General features: G+C 38.2%; 1 protein-coding gene and 1 long non-coding RNA gene across 2 annotated transcripts in view; one reads left to right on the forward strand and one right to left on the reverse strand.

The window, feature by feature from the left end:
• Window positions 1-25,237, reverse strand: part of PTPRN2 (protein tyrosine phosphatase receptor type N2) — a 641,705-nt gene that overhangs the window by 152,927 nt on the left and 463,541 nt on the right. The window lies entirely within an intron of this gene.
• Window positions 17,589-19,580, forward strand: LOC118163064. Its single transcript, XR_004748822.1, has 2 exons — window positions 17,589-17,895; window positions 18,358-19,580. It is a non-coding gene; the product is annotated as an uncharacterized LOC118163064 (long non-coding RNA).

Here is a 25,237-nt window from a genome sequence, read left to right on the forward strand (position 1 = left end):
GATCATTTTCACATTCACAATATTGTATTTAAAAATAGAAAAGACCAGACTGCAATGCTTCAGAGATGTTATTTTGCAGTGTTTCTAAACCTGTCTTACCTGTTTTTTATCACAAGAGAAATAATGTTATGGGTACTCACTAAACATGGCTATTTCCATAAGATATATGAGAGAGAGAGTGTCACAAGAGGGAAACATCATTCTAATAATATTTTGTACTTCATCATAGCACTGTCAGGAGATGCCAATGGAGAATCCAAGTCATTTTAAAGAACCACTTCATTTACAGGGAAGGAGTTCACTCCTAATTAAGTTGGAAGGCCTCTGGGGCTTTCTTCAGCCTTTGCAATTCTGATTTCCTTGGAGAACTCCTGGTAAATCTAAGAGATCCAGAGATTTCAGTGTGATTAAGGCCCTGTTGACACAGACATTAAAACGCCGCTAGTCAAACTATGCCATAAACCTTACAGAAAAACTCCCTGTCCACGGCAGCTCAGGGAACCTGAACTAGAAGTCTGCTGGCAATGACAGTAAGATTGTATAACTATGAGGCACAAGTGATAACAAGAAAAAGGAGAAGAAAAGATCTTGCTTGTCTCTATTGGCACACCTGCTTGATATTTGTCTGTCTTAGCTAGCTGAGGAACTGCAAAGTGTTGGTGTAAAGTGAAAAAAAAAAGAAAAAAAAAAAAGAAAAAAGTAATGCACAGAATTGGAAATTTCAAACTGTGTACTAAAGAGTTGTAATTCCCTGATATTCTAAGCCTATATGGCAAGAATGTATTCCAGAGCCACCAGACTAATGTGGTGTAGCTAGACAGAAGATCTCAAGCCCTTTAATTGTTAAAATATTCTAATCTCAAGATCTTCAAATAGAATTGCTGTTTCTATGTAAGGCTGAATTCCCTTATTGAGTTCACTAGAAAACTCCACAAACTACATCAGTACACCAGGTAGAAGAGAAGGAAGAAAGTTGAAAAAAAAAAAAAAAGCATACAACTATAAATGGGAATTGAATAACCTGAACCTGAATTCCATTTAAGCCCCTGTATTATTTGAGTGGCTTGTCCATAAAGATGCATCCCAACAGAGAAGACAAGAAAATATCCACTCTCAGTTGTAATATTTGAATTGAAATATCCACTCTCATTGGTGTTCCCCTTTTATTGAATATCCATCAGGAAGTCTAGGCTGATAAGAAATCATCAGTCAAGAGTAGGTAGCAGACACAAGGACTCTGGCAAAATTGAGGCTTTGTAAATTTGGGTCAAAGAGAGCAAGTTACATTAAAAAGCTGCAGTATAGCAAAGGACTAATCTAATGTTTTTCTGAATAATGGAGAATATCACAGCCATTGAGTCATCCTTCTTTTCCTATAAATGGGAATAGATGGCACAAATGCAAAGCTTTTTTTTTTTTTTTTTTTTTTTTTTTTTTCCTTTTGTCACTGAAGTGATCAAATAAGAGATGTCATGAGCAAATGTAAGATATATTAGTGAAGTGTGGTGTGATGGACTCCATGAGAAAGGAAACACAATAATGAGCAAAGACTTCTAAAAAACAATGCTGGGACACATTAGTTGCATGGAAGCAATGCAAACAAAAGAACAGACTGGCAAGAAATCTGAGCTGATTTCCTTCTGGGTGTTGTGAATTTGTAGAGGTCGTCATCTATGGCTAGGTGTGGTTGTGGCATCCTGGTACTCTCCCTCACAAAGGAATTTCTCAGAGATCTACCAAGTGGCCAGACCCAGAGCTATTGAGACCTCACTTCTTGCACAGATTGAACTGGTTCAATTTTTAAGCTGTACTAAAGGAACTGCCTTCTATTATTCTAAAAGAATGTTTCTTCTGAGTGTTTTTTTTTTTTTTTTTTTTTTTTTTTTTTTTTTTTCTCCTCCAAAACAAGAGCGAGATAGCAGTGGCAGGTCACTGCCATGGAATGAAGGAATCTGAGGAATCATATGAAACAAACAGAAGAGATGGTGTTTGAAGCAAACACAAAGAGAGAAAAACAAAATGAATAAAATTGGAGAGACCTTCAAAAAGAAAGAAACGTCAGAGGCAAAGGAAAATAAAAGAAAGCAAACTTGGTTTGTTTAGAAACCAAGACTAATTCCCTTTCCTGTTAGAAAAGACCTTCATAGATCAAAGTATTAGAGTACTCTGAATTCCACTTGGGCAACCAGCGATATCCTGATTAGATTTGTATTTAAACAGAATTCTCATACATTTCAATTATTAGAATCATTGGAGCCAAGTGCTCTTTCAAGTTAGACCTAAATTATCCACTCCTTAACAGAAAGTGAAAAGGCATACAATATTGATACCAAACATTGTTCTGTAGAGCCATATATACTTTAGCAGTCATGAGCATAAATGGAAGCACTCAGTATTCATATTCATTCACTGGCTAGTTGAAAACTTGCTATAGCAAACAAAAGCTAGCATATTCTTGGGTTTTAATTGCTAAAATATTCAAAGTACAATCTTTTAGGCTAGTCTTCAAAATTATTCTGAAGAATAATTGCTTCTGTATGCTCAAAGACAAAGAAGAAAAATAAATGATACTACAAAAGGGACTGATTTCCATATATTGGGGCTAACCACATTCCAAAAGTAAGTGCCCTTGATGGCATGCCATTTGAGGATGCAAAGACAGATGTACCCCAAAACCAGGAGCCTCTTTAAGTGATGATGTGTGACTGATTTTTTTTTTCATTTTTAGCTATCCTTAATCTAAAGATGTACTGAAACAGTGCTGGAACAGCTTATTCACAGTTATTAAAAAATAGCTTAACAGGTAATACCACCCAAACAAAACATAGAGGTCAGGAAGGCATCTCTGTAAGAGCTCTGGGAGTAAGTGGAAATTATAGACTTTCTTTAATGCAAAAGAATATAGGGAGGGGACAAAAAACACATTGTTCACTTAATAAATTCTGTAAATAACTGCTTCTTAGACTCAACATCTACATTTTGAACCCAGAATATAAAAATGACAAATACCCTTATATATATTTATATTATTTTTTTGTGTGTGTAACTTGCTTCCATTTTTAGGATATCACTACTGCTACTTAAAAATTATGATTTTATAATCTTCTATTTTGGTTTCCTTAAAGTACTGTATGAGGTTTAATATCTCAACTTTTATTTCTTGCTATTCAGTAGACCCCAGGGGTCATGCTGTTACTAGATTTTATGCTGTCTGTAAATTATGAAGTGTGTGCAGGATAATGGTGAGAATTCAAAAACACAGGATATTTTCAGTGAATAATCTTCCTAGATTCAGGGAACCACCTTCCTCCTCCTACCTCCCAGACTTGTACCACTGAAAAAGATGACTGTGAATCATGATACAGCAAAATGAGTTTAATCAGTGTTTGTTGCTGTCTTGAACCTGTAACTGCTTTGTAGCTGCTCCCATACTTTTTACTCTACTGCTAAAAGCAGCCTCTTTTCCTCACTGTGCTTTCTCACAGGTTCTCTCCAGAGCATCTGCACAACATCCTACCTACTTGTGTTCCCAGACACTTTCCTTATTGTAGCAATTTTCTCAAAGAGATGACACTATCTCAACCGCAAAAAGCAAAAGAAAGTGAAAATGTTTAAAAATGTAATGGTAATTTGCATATATCCTTCTTATGAATCTCTCCATTAACATCCTCTTATGAGTCTTAGTTTCTCTGTTGTAACTAATCCTGGACTCTTTCCTGGACAAGAGACTAGCTTTTTTCCTATCTTATAAAAAATTACGTATCTTTGAAACTCTAAAAATAAGAATACATAATAATAATAATAATATTAAAGAACAAGAAATGCTTGTAACTTTTCCCTTAACCTGATGAAATTCCAAATGAAACAAACCCAAACACATCAGCAGTACATCTAAATTATATTTTTCTCTTGTTTGATAGTTTAAATAATTTAAGAAACTGTTAGGTCTCCACCACGTAATTCCTCCAGAAGGTAGGATAACCCTACTCATATTTGCAGTTCTCCTAGAAAGAAAAATAAACAAGAACTGTATTATGAATTAACCAGTCAGGTTCAGGTCTTATTTCAAGTAAGTAAAATGTCTGGGTTGGAAAATTTTGATGTAATTCAAATGTACAGTGGATAAAAAAGTGTTGGTCCAAAAAGAAAACTCCAAAAAGTAGAATAAAAATGGCAGGTCTTGCTATTTTTTCCCATCTCCTGGGTGTATAAATTATCATTTTATTTATTTGGAGGTCTAAGCTCATTTTACTAGCTCATATGCCTAACTGATATGGTTTTAGCTATTGGTACAAATATTTATACCACACTGGATCTTATGTCCTCTTTGGATCCTGTCACAGAATGTGTTAAGTGTCTTTTACCATGTTCTACCTCACTGGACAAAATTCCAGAGTCAGGACCTCATTTTGCTTTTTGACACAGAGAAGGCGAAACATCCAAGTACTTTCCATAGCTAGAGAGAAATGGGGTTGTCATCATCAATAATGGCAATAACAGCTCAAGGTGGATGCCCAGAACCTCTGCAGACATGGAAATGCAGCCCAGATGTAAATTGCTTCAGATTATCCAAAGCCTTTCTGCACAGCATTTCTTGCCTTTAAAACCTTTTCATACCAAACAGCAGCATCTCTCTCTAGAAAGTGTGTCTGCAGTCTTCTTCCCATCCCTGTGGCAATACTCAGTATTCACTCTGAGGGACTTTCTGGGGTGTCACTAGCTGCAGGTGCCATATTTGTGCGGTCCACAACTCAGGTTTGCATGAGATTTCCAGCCTTATAAGCCCTAGCGAGCTCACCAGCCTGCAGCCTTGAATTTAGCAGACTGCCACGTTTAGCAAATGAGCTACAGAAATGACAAAAAGCAGGAAAGGTCTCTCCTAAAACTGTTAAGAAAACACCTGTCCCCATGAAGCACTATTATGTTAGGCACAGGACACTAAAAGATTACAAATAAATCCTTCCAAAAGGATATGTATACATTTATATATAAAAATAATGTGAAGATGAGAAAAATACCAAAATTCCTTATTTCTGAGCAGCTTGCCCACTTCAGTTGAAATAACGGACTAAGTCAAGACATTTTACCTGCCCCTAGTATTTAATTCTCTCACACACATTATATGTACTGTGCCATCCCCTACAATAATCTCTGTAGGACAGGAAGAAAAACAAACACCCACCTTCCATTTCAAATTATTTTTAGTAGGACATATGAATCATCTTTGTCAACATAACCCAGAGGGTATTGAAAGCCTTTAGAAAAACTAACACAGGTTACTGTTTCTATCACATCATTAACCATGTCAAGAGTTCTTTAAATCATGCTCTGTCAAATATTTTTGGGAAAAATGATATTAAGCTTCTTAACCATGTTCTTCAAATAAGATGAGATCTGATTTTTTCTGAAGTATGTTATTTATAGACAGGTAAAAAGGAGAAATAAGTACATGTACAAGCAATCTTTAGGCTCCCTGTTTCATAGCTCACATGATTCAATAAATAACTAGAGATGCAACAGATACACATGTTTAAAGCAGCTTTAGTGATGCTAGGGAATTATTATTGTGAAGCACCAAAATGAATGTATTAGTCAGCCTTTATTTTAAAGGCTTGAACTGCCAAAAGGTCAGGGAAAAAAAATAAGAAAAAAGAAAAAAAAAGAAAAAAAAAGCTTAAAAAGCTTATCCAGACCAGACATTAAGTCCTGCCAGGGGCTTGGACAGCCTGCTGCGCTCTTGGTCAGAACCCCAAAGGGATTTCGACACGTAGCTCTTTTGGAGGTGCCCAGCTCATAATCCCAAGGGGACTTCAGTGATTAAAAGCCATGGAGGATATGAATCTTTGTGCCTTGCTCTTTCCTAGCTGTATGAAAACAGAAACAGGATGGTAGCAAGCACTTGCACTGAACACAAATATATTATTTTATTAATATATAACATTTTAAAATATATATTATCTACCTCTCTCCTTGAAAGTTCTCCTTAGCAGTGAAAGAGACAATATCATCCTAACTGGACATCAGGTAATTCATCACTGTGATGAAGGCAGCCTGCTTCTCTCTTGTTTTAGACTGTCTTCTGACTCAGTCTTGTCTGTTTACACTTCATTTGCCTCATTATCTTTTCAACCATAAAAAGATGGTGACTTCTTTGTTACTTAAATAGAGACTCAGGACATAACCAAACTTTCCCTGCAGCCAAAAAAAAAACTACAAAAAAACCAAAAAACAAACAAACAAACAAAAAAAACTCTCTGGTTTAAGAGGTGTTAATTCTCTCTGCTTAAAAAAATAAAATAAAATAAAATTTCTCTGTCATATGAGCAGACCAAAACGTATGGACATTTCTCATTCATCCTAAGACAAAGGCACCTGGGTTACTGCAAAAAGCAAGTCTTCTCTCAAAGAAACTTTAGAGTCTGCACCCTTACAATTTGCTACTCAAGCTGTTCAACTGATTTTTAGCCCTTGCCTAAGGATCTGCCTATCCCTGCCCCAAGCTGTCTTCCAAAAAGTCTCAGGCTAACAGAAAGACTCTAAGGGATCATGGTAGAAAGAAGACCCAGAGCTGCATCTGTGGGAAACCGGAAGGATGGGGAGAGAGAAAACGAGTTTGTATTTCCTGAGGTTAACCAGCAGCACACACTGAAGCAGGGTGTGGGTGCAGGGAAGGTTACCAGAAGAACCTCTTCCCTTCAGAGACATGGAAAATGTATACAAATACAGTTTTCCAAGCATTCTCAGGAAAGAAATCTTGTAAGATATCCAGAAGAACTGAAGAAAGCTGAAAATTCATTTATTTAGTAATCCATCTTCATTTAGCTAGAAGTTGTAAGATAGTATTTCCCTAATGTAATCTTCTAGTTTCTGTTAGTCAAAGACTTTGAGTTTTCCCTGAACTGGAGTATCCAGAACACTGCATTTAATAACCTTTGATGCATCTTTCTGTCTGGAATTTGTCTAATAATTTCTTAACCCCTTTTAAAATGCAGTATTGAAAACAACTTGTAGCAATGAAATCCTCAAATTATTTTGCATTATGAAGCATATGCCATATTTGCATATGGCTGGCAATTTCAGGGTGCCCCTACTTCTTGTTCTGTGGTAATGGGGGATGTTCATCTCCTCTCTGTGCCCTCTGGATCATTGATACTTTTGTACACCTTTAAACACCATTGCAGTCCTCTGTATCGTGCATTTCATGAGATGATTTCTTCCCCAGAATGAAGAGATTTTGTGCAGCGTCACCTTGCAGAGAAGCTTAATTCCTCTGCTCAGGCTTTCACCTTCCAGTTCCATCACATCCTGCTGGAGACAGGCTAACAGGAGCCACACACAGCACACAAACCAGACACACATCACACATTAGAGCCGCGAAGGCATTTTCTGTACTATTCCTTTTCCGGTAGCTCCTTTTCATTTGATGAAGTTGCATCTCTGCATGCTTCTGGGCTGTATGCCAGCATGATGTGAGATGACTTGACATTTTTCAGTGTAAGTTTTCTAAGCCCCAGCCTCTCTGCAGTTGACCATCCTGCGGGATGGCTTCCTGGGAAAGAAGCAAATTGGCCACGATGGAAGAGCCACAGCTACCGATGCACAAGCTACCCCTGCTATTGATTTCGCCTGATAGCAAGTGTTTCTGCTCTAGAAAGGTCCCTTTGGGAGGAGGCGGGTCACACCACAGCTGAGCAGCTGCATTAGATGCTGCAGTATTCTAATGTAATTAGAAAACAGCTGTGAAGGAACAGCCAATTGTTTTTTGGCAGTCACGGCCAATTTTGCACCAATAGAAATGATGAATCAAATCCTGCAAGTTTACAATATCTGCTGAGACCGTAATGGCAGAAGCCATGCTAATGATTTTAAATCTCATTTATACCATTTTTGGCTGATGGAGTAGTCCCTTGTCTCCCAGAAGCTTCTGGTGTGAAGGAATTCCCATACACTTCAACATAACACCTCTTTGGACGGGGAGAGGAGAACCAATGGGTTGGGTATGGAAACCATGTGGCTCCTTTTCAGGCACAGATTAAATACAGGACATCCTTCTTCCTTTCCAGAGCAGGAGCCATGCCATTGAGCCATGCATTACTCATCATCACCAAAAAAAGATAAAATTGGCAAGAGAGAATAACACAACACACACAGTTACTATTGTGCTCTACCTGACTACCAAACCCTGTCCACCCACTAACCCCATTAATGCATCAGAAATACTCATCCAGGAGAGCAGTGTTATTCTTTTAAACATGTTCCTCATGCCAGTTCCTTTAACAAATAAACACCCAGCTCCATTAAGGCTATCAAATATCAGCCTGTGAACTATCATCTCCTCCTAAAATGTGTGCAACTTTACTGTCTGAACAATGAAAATAATCTCTAGGGCCACATTTTCTTGCTGAGGCCCCCACAAGATCTTCCAAAATTACTGCTTGTGTCAGCTGGGATTGGAAATACTTCTTAGCAGGATAACTGCTAAAAGCATATTTTTGCATTTGTCTCAGCACCTATTAACATGAACAAATGCAATCCAGTTGGCAATATGCTCACATAAAGTGCAAACTTTGTGATAAAGATGTTAGAAACAACATTTGAAAATGGCCCTTTGCCCTTCTTGTTCTGGCCTGAAAATAGCTACATGTCAGTCTTTAGAAAGCAGTATTTTTGGCCAGATAGCCAGTAATTTTAATAGAATTAGCATGGGACAGAAATACCATCCAAAAATGGATTCATGTTTAATCTGGTAATCTGATCCCATATGGCACTTTAAAGAGTGGGAGGAATTAGTGTTTGCTGCTTAAAGAAATTACCCAGAAAATGACTGCCGAAGACAGACCCAATAGCATCTCATCAGCATTCAGTGTGAAGAAGACAAACAGCACGGGAACAAGAGAAGTTAAAAGGTGAGCCAGCACAGAAAGCCAAAATTTGTTCCTGCATGACTGGGAAAGGGATAACAATTGGATGATAAAGGCAACCTCACAGAGCACTGGATATGGCTAAGGAGGCATTAGAATATGTTGCACAGAAGGACAGAAGGCAGTGGGAAAGCCAAATCTATCAATATGCCAAGCTTCATCCTTAAATACCCATTCACCTTCTCTGTTAAGAACACATCAAAAAACACAATTTGTTTCCATATTTATTTCTAATCATTTTGATAAGGGAAGTGGAGACCTCAGACTCCAGGCTCACAATGACTGTCCTGGTTCCGACCCTCGGCTGCGCTTCAGGTCATACTCTCAGGGACTTTTTTCTAGGAGGCAAACAGGCCAGTATGGTTCTTCCTCTCTGCCCACATCCCTCAGTACTGCTGATCCATTTGTCTGTGGGGTCTTGTGGTGAACTAGATCAGAAACTCGTCTCACCACTAAGCCTGTTAAAGAATGAAAAAAAGGACTGAGCATGTTTTCAATTCAGCTGAGGTCACCCAGTTCAGCTGCAGTGCTGCAAAAAGTGGCCACGGCACAGCTGAGGCGCCACCCTTGGAGGGAACAGTTGGGGATGAATGGAATAAACAGATGGGGATGAAAAGGAGGAGAGTGGGAACAGCTCATGCTGCCTTTGATGCCAAGAGTGATGTCCACAGAAATGCAGCCTCAGAGCTCCAAGAGTGTGCTGTCTCTGGAAGCATGCTACTATCTGTGAAAACATAGCAAATATGGCCTCTGTGCTAAAAATAATGATGATAATAACAATGACCAGAAAGGATAAAAATAGCTGAGAGATGAGATGTGATGAACATCCAAAGCACTTCAGATTCTGGGAAGACAGGTCAATGGTTTCACAATGTTTTTTTCTTATGTTCGTCTTCTTCTGTCAGGATGTGCAGATTCCCTGACCTGCCCCACACTGGAAAGCCTCCTTTCATGGCACTCAGCCCATGTCCAAAAATCTTGCAAGGCATTAAGAGCCTCCTCCTTCGCTGAAATTTTGGAAGCTGAAGGGCACCAAAATGGTGGCTGGTGAAGCTGCGGCTAAACCAAAGCAGAATTTTATCTGCTTGCAGGTTGCAAATCTATTTAGTGATCCTGTAATGTGACATAGATGCAGAGCACAGGTTAAAAAAAAAAAAAAAAAAGAAAAAGAAAAAAAAAAAAAAGCTATGTCTCCCCTCTCACCTCCCAGGAAAGAGAAGCATTTAGCAGAACAAAGTGCCTGTTGTAAAATGAAATAAGATGTGAGTGTTCCCATATGGAGATTACATAAACTACCTCTAAAAAATTATTTTGTTGATTACTTCTAGGGGAAGAGTACAGGATTTATCTGTAAAAGCAGCTCAGACCAGGGCAGTGCAGTGGCTAATGAAACTCATGCTAGTATGTGTCCAAATCCTTTCCTTTGTGTCACCAGTTCAAGCACACCAATTTGTGACAGAGCTACGAAATGAAAAATCACAGCCCAGTGCACAGAGATAATATAGACAATAACTAAGCTTTTGCTGCGTGCTTATGCACACATGCAACACCCAGCATTCAGCTCGACTGGCTCACCAAAGCCAACAGCCCTGAGATAAGAAGTTCAAATTAGAGGAAAAAATAAATAAAATAAAATCTGAATAAAATCTGTCAGGTTCAGTCTGCAAACACGATGAAACACAATACTTTTTTACTCTTATCCTGTGGTTCTGATCAGCCACAGCCCTTGGGTCCTGCACAAATATCCAATGTCAGGATTAGTGCTATGGTATTATGTACTTAATGGATATACACTTTCCTCTTAATTCTCCCTTTCCTGCCACCTGCCTCCTCTCCTTCCTTTTAAACTACTTAAAGATATCCAAAAACTTTGAAAAATATACTTTAAGAAACAAAATTAACAGCATTTATAAGGTCATTTCATAGCTTTGCTGAGTAAAACCTTTATTTTTTTATTTTATTTTTATTTTTTTAAGGTGGCAACTGAAGCAGAGGCAGGACAATAGCCATTTTTCCTTGCCGTAAATAAATAAATAAAATTCTTGTGAGATTCCTTAAATTAAATGTACCTCAAGTGTCCATAGGAACATGCTTAGGGAAACAAACAAACAAACAAACTAAATTGTGGTGATATCATAGTGAGCCCACACTAACCTTTTGCTTGCCCCAATTTACAAGTCTGGTTTCCACAGCCAGTGGCCAGCCTGGGTGTCAGAACAGCCAGCACTGGCTCTCCACGTTATGTTAGCATGGAACACCATTATTTGCCACTTCTAAAACCTTTTTAATGAGTGTAAAAACAAACAATAAAACAATGAAACATTTATGTCAATATAGTAATGTCTTCTCATTAACGGTGCATGTCAAGGGAGTAAAAAACACAATAAAGGTGTATAAGCAGGTTTTTCTTCATCCAGCCCTCCCTACAGTTTTCTAATCTGCGAGACACAGCACTGCAACCTGCTCTCAGGATCCCTTTCGCTAAGGACTGGCCACTTCTGCAACTCCATAAGCCCTCCGTCTCCTGCCACTACCAGACAATTACATGGGTCAGTATTTTATGCGATTAGAGGTTTGGCCTGGTAAGATTACAATTTGCCAGGCTAGCTGAAGCCAGGCTAGAGGGCTTCCCCAATTAATAGCAACCCTGGTGTTATCAAGTGACCCTTCCCAGGCTGTGCTCCATTCCCCTTGTCCCACTTCCCCTTTCCCTCCTCCAAAGGCCTTGTTTAACTCTTTGCAGAAAAATATCTAAGAGGTCAACCAAGGTGACATAAAAGCAATTTCCCTACAGCCATCTATTTTGTGCTCTGGTCAGCCAGGATTTCCTTATTTCACATTAGAGAAAAGAGAGCAAGCATCTCTAAACCCGCATTTTGTTTGCCCAGCATGCTAACAGGTTGTGCCACTATCAGCATGTCTGGCTCAATAACAGCGCAGTGGTTGCTGCCCATCAGCTTTTGTAAAAAAGAATTTATTGACAGGTCAGAGAGCAAAAATGGCAGATTCAGTGTACCTAGAGGAAATGTAACTCTAATCCTTTACCAAACCTATCCTAGAAGTGTCCTTCAGTTTCTACAGTGTGATTAAAATTAAGGTGTCATTTTTTGGGGTTTTTTTTTTTTTTTTTTTTTTTTTTTATAGTATCAGGATTTGTCTAAAATAAGGACGATACCTTCTCTTTTTGACCACTATATTATTTTCCTTAAGGTTTTTCCTTTGCTCCCCTTTTTTACATTGTTTCCAGATTAAGGAGTAACCAGATCTTCTTTATGGGCACGTACTGCGGTGTGTCCTGCAGTGGGTATGATAGAAGGAGGACCCTTGCTTCAGCTCAATAATCTTATCCAATTACTGAGAGTTCAGGACAGATGTTTGAGACAAGTTCAGAAGAATAACAATGCTGAATTTAATACTTTTATCTAGGTTCAAAACAAGATGGGAGCCAAGTCACAGATTACTGGAGACTTGGCAAGGCAAGGCAATGAGGACACCCTTCAAAGGGGTTAGCCACTGCTTTAAATTTAGCATGAATTCCCATGACTCTCACCAAGGAAAATAGAAATATCACCATTTTGCATCCCTGAAAGGAATCACATTTAAAAAAATAAGTCAAGCAATTAGGCTATGTTATCTAGAAAGACCTAATTCTCCTTGTATCTGTGCAAGTCCTTTTCTTTTACAAAAGTTAGACTGTTACTTAACATGAAAAGCACATGCTGGAGGATGGGAAAGGAGATGGGTTAGACATGTGTCATGAAAAAAAGCTAGAATTAAAGGATGAGTCTCATCAATCTCAGCTTGTATTTGTGATGAAGACAGTGCAAAGTGAATATACACCTTCAATAAGAAAGGGAATGTCAAAAACATGACAGTTATAAATCCAAGGTCAACAGTTGCCTTGAAAGAGCTTTCTTAAGCAGTTGTGACGGATTCACAATTTGCTGAAAGTCTTACGTAAGACAGCTTGACACTTTATTGCCACACGTTCCACAGCATGAAAATTTCAAGGCTTTCAGCTAATGGCAGATACATCTGAAGGAGATTATAGCCCCTCAACCTCATGTTTGGTACCTATGTTAGTTAGTTCATGAAGGAGTTCCCAAAACATACAGGAGCACTATATTTTGGTAGCCAATGACACTCATTTCCTTACTTTGACTACTTATAAAAAACTGAATATTCTAAGACAAAGCCCACAGAAGCCTTGGCAAATATTACCATTGACTTTCAGATAAAACCCAGTGTCCTTTCCATCTTGAAGGACACGTACACACTCTGCACATTCATACACTCTGGAAGTTCTGCAGCTTTCAAATTGATACAGAGCAAACAACCATTTCACAATGTAGAGCAAACCCACACTACCTGGAAGAAAAAGTGATTTTTTTTTTTTTTTTTTTATTATTATTTCCTTAGCTAGGTACTATGTAGCTACTGACATATTGTAGCAGCACGTTTTGCCTTGAATCTCTAGATAGTCACTCTGAGAATGTAACCTCATTTGACCTTGTGTTGTTTTTTGTTGTTGTTTGTTATTTTAAAGCCGATCCCTATAGCTTTACCCTGTTCTCCCATGGCTCTTTCAGTCTACCCTAAAGTCCCTAACCTCCAGGTGAGGTCTCTAGCCTTCAGGGAATGGCACAGCAGGTCAGGACAAGCTTTCGAGGAAATCCAGCACCTGCAGTCTGCTGGAGTGCGAATGCCTTGTCTGCTTCAGTCCCTGCGGTCCTTCTAGTTTCATCTTCCCACCCCTGATCTGCCATCAGTATTCCTATGTTGTTAACACTGCAGCTGATTTGTTGCAGTGGTGGGCAACCTAGCTCTGTATTTTCGTCTTTCCGTCAGTTTTCGATTGTTCAAATATATATTTTTTTCCTGTCTTCAGCGATGTCTATACCTTTGCAATTCTACTGCAATTTACTCATACCAACTCAGAGGAGAGATGTTAGATATATGGGAAGATAGACGGACACATAGAAGTACTTATAATCGGGATTCCTTCCCATTTCCTTCACGTGTAGGTCAAAATAAGAAATTATTTTTTTCCACAGCATATACTGGGAATTAAACTGGGAAAGCAGAAATACAAACAGATAGTAATTCTGCAGAACTACCAAAACAGAAAACATACATTCATGCTGTGGCTCATATTGGCACCACTTACAGAACAGCATATCCAAGCACTGAAATGTTTCATGGTCTCATTTCTAGCTATGGTTGCTAAATTTGCATCTAGTCTGAAAGATAACTTTCATGAGCAATCAACCTCCCACTACCAATATTGACTTCAACTGAAGGAACCCCACTTTTGGTGTGCCTGTTTTCCTGCATACCTCCCAAGGGACCTGATCCTTCGCTGCCTTGCCTAGATATCTACACTTTTGCACAAAAGCCATTACATGCTACAGTTCTTGTGGCAGCACTCACTCCTGCCTTCCTCTCCTGCTGAGCAGGTGAAAATGAGCACACAAGCTGCAAGACTGCAGAGTATAAATCCTTACACCTGCCCTTTCATCACCAGATCTTTGCTATTGGAATCATAGCATTTAAAACCTAGCAGAGAAGAGAATATTTTTAAAGAAAGCAAAATTATATTTTTCTGCTCAGGTTGTGCAAATGCAACCCAGTTTGTTGCCCAAAGGCCCTATTTGTTTTAACCTGTGCTGAAATTTTGAAAATAATAGTTAAAACTTGGAAAGTAAACAGTATTATTATCTTTAATAAAGCTTGCAAAACGCTTATTTTCTTAGGTAACATATCTTAGAGGTATTTTTGGGGGGGAGAATGGGGGTTGGGGTAGAGTATCCCTTCTTAGTTTGGCATCTCTCACAGCTTCTTTGCTTCTCCTTGAACCTCATACATGAGCTCAGTGCTGCTGTTGGTAATAGCAGTCACAGGCAGCAGGGGGGGCTCACACATAGGGTTACTTTGGCCATGTATATTTTCACATTCATTTTCACTCTTTGCTGCTGGTAATGGCAGAACAGAGACATTCCATCTCAGTACTGAACTCTGCAACCTAAGTTTTCTGATAATTTTCCTTGGAATTTCTGTACATGAACACTTTTGATGATAATTTATATCTATTTCTTGCATCGAGACATTCATCAGTAAATCTCAAAGCACTTTAGAAAGGAGATCAATGTCATTATCATCATTTTGAAATTAGCTTAGCAAGAGATTATTATTTCTGCTATGATGTGATTGCTAATATAAAAGCAGTATGAATGCAATGGCATTTGCCTTTGTGCCATAAGACTAAGGCCGCTATCTAAAGATTTGTTTAACCAAATCAGAATGAAACAGCCTTAGCCTTTTCTGCTATCCTAAAATAAATAATTAAATAAATAAAAATTGAAGGAAAGAAGACAGGAGGAGATATTACTATTTTTGACTAATTAAAATGTAGTATTACTATATATTTTACTTAATTGCAAATATATAATTCCAGAGAGACTGAAAACACTTGCTCGCCAAGTCCTCCACAAAAAGGGCTTCACTGACACCTATTGGGAATGGTGGCCTGACCTAGGGTAATGCTGGGCTTGCTCTCTCACCACAGGGAACAGCCTCCTTCAGAGAATTTCATGCTAAAATGCCATACTGAAAATTGTGGTGTACTGTTAGCCATTGTTCTGGGCTGCATCCCTGACAGGGCTTAGATGTTGCCCTTACAATGCGATGCAGTACTCCTGCAAGCTGTGATAACTCCCTGCAAGTGAGGGAAGACTGAAGGAAGACATTACAAATAAGGAACCAATGTCTTCCTGAGGAGTATGATCTCTTACTAACACCTTTGCATACAACACCTTCCTAAATTGGATTTGTGTATATTTTTGCAGTAAGAAACTGCAAAACAGGAAACACACACACACACAAAAAAAATTGTTACATGGGAATTGTACCAGTACTTGTTAACCACAAATAGTAATTTTTTTATAAAAAAAAAAAAAACCAAACAACCTTTTTTTTTAAAAAAAAAAAAAAAAAAAAAAAAAAAAGGAAGAAAGGAAGATGAAGAGATTTGTATTTTAAATAGAAGTGAAAAATGTGGGTTTTAAGAACTTGGCTGTTTCTACTATTCAAGACAAAAAGGACAAAAAGCAGGAGAAAGTTCTGTAACCTTTTCAATATTCTTCATTAGACACCACCAGTCCCAGCCCCTAGAGTGAACTGCATCATCAAATCAATTGCACCAAAGCCTCCTCTGACTTATGAAAGGCCTCACCATGGAGTTTTCATATACCAGTTATTTAAGTACTGAAAAGTCTTACCTATAGATCCTCAAGTAATTACATACTGAGAAAGCTCACGCAGAGCAGATTTCCAGCAAAGGGAGGCCACGGTAGGAACAAAAGCCTTTTACAGCTGAAATCAGGCATGCATTACAGTTTTGTGTTTTTATAGGACTGCATTAAGATCTGAGCCCTGAGAATAGCACAAAATGAGCACAAGGGGACTTTCCCCAGCCATAAATCTGAGGAGTTATAAAGGTGTTTCCAGGACCACCACCACAATGAAAGCCAGGTTCAGGGTTTTCCCTTTTCAACTGTCTGAACAAGTAACCATTTTGGCAACCACTGGTAGCACACATACATAGACGTGTACATGGTAATTCTTACAAATAATATCACCTTTCCACACTTTTTCCTGTTTGGAAAAGAAAAAGAAAAAAAGAATGATCTCATCATTGTTATCCTCTCATGCCCAGCCTGCACAGACAATAAGCGAACATCCAAGTTGCTGCTTGCAGGAACAGCATCTGCTGCACTCCTGCTTCTGGGATTTGCATGGGTGGCTCCCAGTCTCCACAGTGGTGGAGCATTTCCTCTAAAACCTGTCCTTCAAACACAGCAGAAATGGCTTTTTTTTTTTAATGCTTTTCTGGGGAAGAATATCAATTTGGTGTCTCAGTTCTTTCCAGCTAAGTAAGGATTTCTCACTCTGCAATAAAGTAGAAGCAGCAAAAGAAACTTCAACATATTCTTTACCAGTGGAGACTATTTGTCACCCTTTCCTTCCCCCTGTCCAAAGTCTTATTGAGACTGAGGACTTTGCAGAACCTTCGCTACAAATTCAAACCAATGTAACCCCTCTGCTCAAGTTTAATCACTTCAATTGGTAGGTTGCAAATTCATTGATATTTTGGGACGATAACTGCACATTGTGGCTCCCCCAGAAATATCCCGATTTCCCCAATAGCAACAGCCAAATTGATCTATGCTGCTTCAGACTTAGCTACCTCTGCTTGTTACTGACGAATAGTTCCACATAAACAAGTTATATAGAAATATATTTTATAAATCCCTACCAACGTGCAGCTACAATTTAAATACAGAAGACTAAGCCATTGTGACTCTCACGCAACTCATGTGAGCAAAGTTTTTAAGATATTAAGAAGTTATTGGTTTAGTTTTTACTTGCAATGTTTATATACAAATATATATATTCATTGGGTTATAATTTCATTAATATCCCAGGAGCTACGGCTACCTTTACTGGATGTCCTATAGACTTTTTATCCAAGTAATTGAATATCACAGACTGCATTTTGATGGTATTTAAAACATCTGTTTGACAAAGTCACTCACCTGTTGCATCCCAATTGTTACAAAATAAAATCCACACCTGAGCCATGTTAGCTTAGCTAAAACTAAACCAGCATCTTCCTAAATAATAGAGGGAACAGGAGGTCCCAACACAAGTGATCTAAAAGGTCTCAAAGTACCTGCAGGTGGATGAAAAATGCATCCTTGAACTATAGCCTGACCTAAGGCAAAGAAGAAATAGCATGCAACCAATTCAAGTGTAGTTAGCAGAATGCCTTTTATTTAAAATATTTTGGGAATCTGATAATTAATTTTAATTGTAATTAGTTTGTTCAGTCAAGAGTTGGAGAAGGCCAGAATAAGTATATTGTCCTGACTACAAACCCTCTCTACAAACTGAAAGGGGCGGGTATTTTGAAATGGTAAAGTACATGAATTTGTTCTGTACTTGTGCTTACACGCACCACTGTCTTCATTTTAGCGTCTTTCCTATATGGGCTATATAAGGCCTTCACTATAAGGCTTTATGTAGGCCTTATGTCTACTTTATGTAGACTTAGAAAAGGATTTTCAAAGGATTGAAGCCCTAACTCTATTTAGCATCTTTTCCTTAAACCCTAATCCTAATTGCTCAATGGGATCTTTCACTGACTGCTGTATCTTTACTATTTTTAAAATGCAAAAGCATTGGAGCTGAGGTTTGGGTCTATCTATAAGAACACAGAATAAAAATACAGCATCTGGTCAGAGGGATTTTGCTCTCAAATGTGACTGATATTTCTGATTTGTCATTGATTGAAGTGCAATTTATCTTTCTAAGGGAAATAAAAATGACGTTTTTCAACAGGTGTGACTAACCATTTTCCTTGAACAAACTTTTAGAGGCAAAATTATCATCAAATTCGGCAGTGGATGCACTAGTTTTCCTACAACTGCTATTATAGCAGTACTAATGACTTCCACTTGTGCTGGATCACATCGAACGACCGTACCACAAGGCTCCCTGTATCCCGAGGGATGCTCTAGCTCCTCAGCAGCACATATATAACCTGATGTCAGACAACACCGTCTCCAATGGCAGCAGCATCCATCAGCTGCCACGAGCCAGGAAAGAAAGCAGCTGTTTCCAAATCTTTTTGAAATGATGTGTAATACACTCAGCTGAACCTCCCTTGCTCTCCCCTGGGATGTATTCTAAATATTATGAATTTGTATTATTAATACTGTATGAGTGTTAGAATATTTATTGTAAGTGTGGGGCCTTAACATTTGTACAACTCAAGTGTGCCTAGGGATTCTCTCACTAAGTGCTGATATGCAACTGCTCCCAGATCAGTGTAAATATCACAGAACAAGACTGCAGAAGAGTTTAAGGCAGAAAGTAAAAAATGTCATATTATTCAGCAGAGCTAATGCTGGAAAGTATGCAGATGCATGACAGGCAGCCAAGAGTGAATTTTGACAGGGCTTTAGGCAGCCAGTCTGGCAAAAGTGCAATGAGATTGTTAATGAACAAGAGATCAATAGTCTTTTAATTTCTCCACCTGAAGTGCTGCAAAATGCTCCCTGTAACACAAGGTTTTCCACAAAAGGAAGTCAACTGCTTGCTAATCAAAACTACTTTCTGTAGCAGTGGTATGCCTCACAAATTGCCCTTTAAGAAACTGTTCCTGATTTACTTGCGAATCAAATTGCACTTGCGGTCCAGTGCGGGTTTGCTGTAACAGGAGAAAGCAACAAGGGAGGACACCTACTGATATATTACTTTTTTATTTTATTAGCAGAAACCATGTTAAAGCCAATTAAATTTCATCGAACAGAAAACAGTTGTGCTCTTCTGGACATTCCTGTAAAGGTTTAAAGCTAAAATTGAGTGACGCCAACAGAAGCTGTTAATTATAATTGTTGTTAATAAAGAGGGAGCAAAAATGAAGCCAGAATTTGAAACTATTGCTGCTGATTTAGCAGATTTTTTAATAAGGCTTCGTGTATGAAAACTGTTCTCAAAACTCAAGCTAATATTCCAGCAACACCAAGACTGCTCATCACAAGCAAGCTGATTTTTTGATTTTCAGTCTGCAAGAATGCATTAAATTTTTATTTAATTTCAACATTTCTGTCATAACTTTCTGTTTCATATCTGCAGCTAAGATATGCATTAAGGGGCTAGAGATGTCTGTTAAAATGTATTTTTCCCATTTGGATGCAAAGAACATTCTGCTGGATATTTCAGAATTCATTCTGAAACAGGTATACTTCCTAGTGTCCAAATCTTTAAGTGTTCAAGAAACTGAGCTAACAAAGTTTAACTTAAATTGCTAAATACATAGCTCAGTGCTTTAAAAACCAAGAAGTTGTCATTTCTATTTTTAATTATATAAACAACAACAACAACAAAACACACCTTATTCTGTGTTAAGAAATTCCTCTGATAAAATAAAATATTTGAATTTTCATTTTTTTTCAGAGTTTTTTTTTTGTTTTTTTGTTTTTTTTTTACTTAATAAAATGTGATCAGGTGTTACTTCAGCAAAGGACATTTTGTACAGTCATCCCCATAAAACAGCAACTGTTTCACTGCTGATTTAAAAAAGGCACACAAGGCCAAGTCAGACTACTCCTGCTATATAATCACCAAGCTGCTTGCAGACTCAACAGCTGCAAAATTCTTCTTCTGACCTGAGCAAGCCCTGGCTTTTCAGATTTTGGCAGCTGCCACCCACCTTCTCATATATATCACATCATCAAATCAAACAAACATTCCTTTAGTCTCATGACTCAGTCCAAAAAATTCTATAATTTTAAAAATTCTGCAGGAATTTGCATCCATCACAGGCCTCCTCACCTTTATTTCCCAGTTTGGTCTGATCATTTTGGACCCAGACTAAACAGCCACATTTGTGTCCTCCTTGGACTTCTGCCACTTGGACCTACCCCTCACTACTGTGACTTGGCTCCCATCTCTTCCCTTTGCAAAGACCTTTTGTTTCTTTCCTACATACATACAAATATATATACATGCACACACATATATAGATATATTAAAATTATGTTGAAAAAATAGAATATATAGAAAATTCTATTTTTTTTTCCTCTCTTTGTTCTTAGTTTATTTATTCTTGTTACTAGCTAACTGTGTAAATTCTTCATGTAAATCAGAAAACAGCTTTATGAAGTTTTTAGGAACAAGAAAGGTTAAGACTAGCTACAAAATTCTACCTCATTTTATCATATAAAGTGATAAGAGATCTCATTCAAGAGAATGAGATATTCATTCCATTAAAAGTATTCAGAATAACATTCTGATGCAACTCCCTGCTGAAGCCTAATGATGCGAATGGTATTGTGTGGAATAGTGTTTACTTCCCCTTTCTGCTCTGTCATAACCTTATTTCCCCTACACAAAGTGTTCACCCTATAGTAAGATGTATGCTATGTAGTAGTATGGACTTTCCAGCTGCCACCTTCTGGGAGAATAACATGTAACAACCTGCTTTAAAAATGGGTCATTTTTATTCATGTATCTGGCACTTTAAAGCCATGATATATAATTTAATACAAAAATACAAAATCAATAATGATTTAGTTCTAACTATAAAGCAAGTTGAGCATAGATCAATTTTCATAACATGCTTATAATCATTTAAACACCAACTGATGCCTGATAAAAGCAAGCAAGCAAGAAAGAAACAAACAAAACTCCAAGAAACATTTTGATGGTTCTGAATTTAGGAAACAGATGAATTCTGAGAGAGGATTCTGCATTCAGTAAAAGAGCCTTCACTCTATGGCCCCTTTCCCCTTCCATTATTGCTCAGTTAGGATCACCATCCAAGAAGCACCGGATTACGACTTCACAAAGAACTACAATATTCTAGCATGTCATGCAAGATTAACAAATTTCAGTCTCAGAAGCTTCCATAGAGCTATTTTTCTGACATTAAGTAATCTCAAAAATGCAGGATTAGGTATGCCGTATAAACCTTGCCAATTAGGATAGCTAATGTTATGGAAATGACAATAAGGGTCAGCCTTTCCAAGAGCTGCCAAGACTCCATAAACAGGGATGTTGCACTGCTGAGTATGAATCAATAAAATGGAGACGTTTGGGCTACTTCCAGGGTAAACAGGACCAGTTGTCATGGGATTCTCATTTTGTTCTTGTAAAAGAAATAAAACCAGTACTAAACATATAAGCATTTAATCACACTTTAGAAAGTCTAGTGTACACTTGTTCAATTCATAGTAAGCTCTGATATGGAACACCTGGATCTCCAAGACAAGGCATCAACTTCAAACTTGCTGTAACTGCTGTTCCTAAGCAAGATTCCAGGACTTCTGAGCCCTGAGACATCCTCGTGTGTTTCTAGCCTTGGAACCTACTACCTAAAACCATGGGGATAATAACACAGTATGTGAATGAGGTTGCCCCAAACTAGTTTGGTGTAGGCACATTTTAGTCCCCCCTGAGCCCTACATGCAAAACCCCAAAGTCCAGAAGGCATTTTGAAGCTTGGTGTGCTCCATCTTGCCCGGGGAAAGGGAAGTCATCTTCCTTTTCTGGAGAAATCAAAGGCAAGAGGAACTCCTCCAGCTTCCAATTCAACTAACACTTTTCAGTAAAGCATACAACATGTATAGCCTGCAAACTTGCTAATTATACCTTAGCCACACTAAGACTAACTTCAGATTCTTCCTTTAGCATGGCATTTTGTTTTGAGCTAACATAAAAAAGGATTGCTTAAATGAAAATTGGCTACTCAGTTTTGGTTGTACTTGAATAAGTAACAGCTAACTAAAGCCAATGGATAAATCAGACATTATGGTATATATCAGATATTACAATAGTCTTCCATTTCAGATCAGGTTTACATGGAAAGGCAAGCCTTTGCAAAAGTGAAGTCTTCACTAGAAACCAGAATTCCCCCATGGAGGAGCATAAGCTCATAAAATGGAGCAGCCTGCACTCACCTTCTCCCACTGTTTCTAGAAGCCTTACATGTGTTTTCTCATACTTTAATTATAAAATTGGCAAAGCTCCCAATACTCTCAAATCCATTATATTCATCTTTCCCTAGTAAACTGTACCTTGATTTACTTTGGGAACTGTAACATGATCAGCTCTAGTAGTCATTTCTCTATCGAGTTCTTTAGTTTAATCTTATTCAAGTTTAAAAACTGGAACACCTTTTTAAACTGAGAATTTCAATAGAGAAATGTCACTTTTGCAGAGATATCTAGTGACAGAGATGTTTCTTTACATCGTATTTATAGAGCAAAAGCAAGTATCTCAGAAATACATAACTGTCCTAAAGAGGCAGCTCAGCAAATTATTGATAGTGCTGACAATTTCCAAGTTCCTCATATTAACACATGAAATTGTGTGGGATCGTGTGAAAGCATTTTTAGGATCGGTTCTGCTCATCTGCATAATAAAACTTACTTTTATGTATTTCCTGTCATCTAAAAGATCTCAAAGTCCTTCACAAACCTGAATATAAAAAGAGACAGACAAATATTAATTCCTCCCAGAAAGGTAGCTTCTGTCTAACAACACCAAATATGAAATAATCTTGTTCTCTCATACCTACTTCTACAAGAGGTAATGAGATATTAATGAATAGAAAAAGATGAGCTCACTAGAGTACAAGGCAAGCATCTATGAAATTCTGTTGAAAAATAAGAAATAAATTAAGACATCAATACGAGCAAAATGAAAATAATCCAATCATGGATGTTTTACCCGTTTGGACCTGAGAGAATTTATGTCCCCTTGCAAGAGTCACATTCTTCTGATCTAGATGGAAAATAGAAGAAACTTCACACTGCTGTGGGATGAATATGGAGGCTGTGTCCTCCCACTGAGTCTGGCATATGCTTACACTTGCCTGTAATGAGCAGCACTTGGAAGAAGAGTGGCAGCCCTGTGGACCTTTCTGAAATGAGGACGGCTTTCACCCTGACAGTGTGAAAGAAAGCAAGGCCCTTCAAAGTCTGGGCTTGTGGAGGGATATGGCTCGTTTTCTCTTTCAAAGATCAAAATGAGGGCTATGATCAAATTGAGGGCTATGAAGGTGCTGAAGGGCCAAGAGGGGAAGACATATGAGGAGCATCTAAGGTCACTTGGCCTGTTAAGCCTGGAAAAGAGAAGGCTGGGGGGAGACCGCATCGTGACCTACAGCTTCCTCACGAGGGGGAGTGGAGGTGCAGGCACCGATCTATTCTCTTTAGTCACCAGTGATAGGACCTGTGGGAACAGTGTCAAGCTGAGGCAGGGGAGGTTTAGGCTGGACATCAGGAAGAGGTTCTTCATTGAGAGGGTTGTTGTGCACTGGAACAGGCTCCCCAGGAACGCAGCCATGGCACCAAGCCTGTCAGAGTTTAAGAAGCGTTTGGACTGTGCTCTTAGTCATGTGGTCTGAATTTCTGGATAGACCTGTGTGGTGCCAGGAGTTGGACTCGATGATCCTTGTGGGTCCCTTCCAACTCAGGATATTCTATGATTCTACAAAAATGGGGATTGACCTTTCCTGTGGTCCTAGATGTAGATTTGAGTCTGAAACCTTGTTCTTCACAGTCTGTAGGTTGCAGGTTCCTGGACCTGCAACCTGTTTCAGTCTGTATTGTGCTTATGCCATCCTTTTGAAATTATTTCTGAACTTCATCATTTTTTTTTTTTCTCCAAACAGATTTGCAGTCTTTATTATGAGTACTTTTTATTTTAATTTTTTGAGTACAAGCATCAGTTTCACAGAGGGTGAGTATTCTCTACAGCAAGCTAGATAATTAGTGGATTAGTGTATTGCCAATCTGCGCTCTGTATTGCAAACATTTCTATTCTGAAATAGTTAAATGTATGTTTTTATTTTTTATCATTTTCATCATTGTCACCTACCTTCAAGAATATATAAATATGAGGTTTGCATTGTTTCTTGCACTTTTGTGAAATTGAAATTTTGGAAAAGAAACTCAAAACTGTGCTTTGCGTGTATTAAATCCGCACCATTCATACTGATGGTATTTGATTAGATGCCATAATTATTTTCAGAATGCCTACTTTTCACCTTAAGAGTGCCACACAGTATTTAAAGATTTAAATGCAGGGCCAATATCATTGTATAATTTAACTTCCTGAGCATCAGTATGATTTTTTTTCATTTCTAAATAATAAAAATTAATTCAAGAGCAATCTGCTTATAAATAAGTGCAAATAACTGGAAGCACTAAAAGGTGAGCTACTGCTACAGAGAGTGGAAATGCTTCCATCCCCAACTGGAAGTCTGACCCAGACTCCTGATGTGACTCCCTGTGTAAGCAAAGCAAAACTGAGGAAGGAGACTTAGTGACGGAAACCAGGCTCTGTGTCAGAAGCCGTTGTTGTCAATATATTCCAGTTCCTTGTTCTCTTTTGGGGTGTTCAAGCCACACCTCTCTTTTCCCATTCCTTTTATCCACCTCCTGAATTGTATTTCAGGATCAGAAATATTTTATTTAGTCTATTCAAAAATGAGTTGTCTATTTCTCTCCCACAGCTACAAAATCCACAGCTGACCTTCACACTGCATTTCAGGATGGCATTGCTTCATTTTTCACGCATAATCTGATTTCATTATACAGGTCAGAATTACTCATAATGAAAAGTTGAACTAATAACAAGGGGAACCATTGATGCTTCTTGTCTCATCATTAAAGGACTAGACTTCAGTTTATTATAAATGGAACCACAACAAAATGTACATGCATAGGAATACCACAGATTTAAGC

This window comes from Oxyura jamaicensis, chromosome 2, assembly GCF_011077185.1.
Source record: "Oxyura jamaicensis isolate SHBP4307 breed ruddy duck chromosome 2, BPBGC_Ojam_1.0, whole genome shotgun sequence".
Lineage (NCBI taxonomy): Eukaryota > Metazoa > Chordata > Aves > Anseriformes > Anatidae > Oxyura > Oxyura jamaicensis.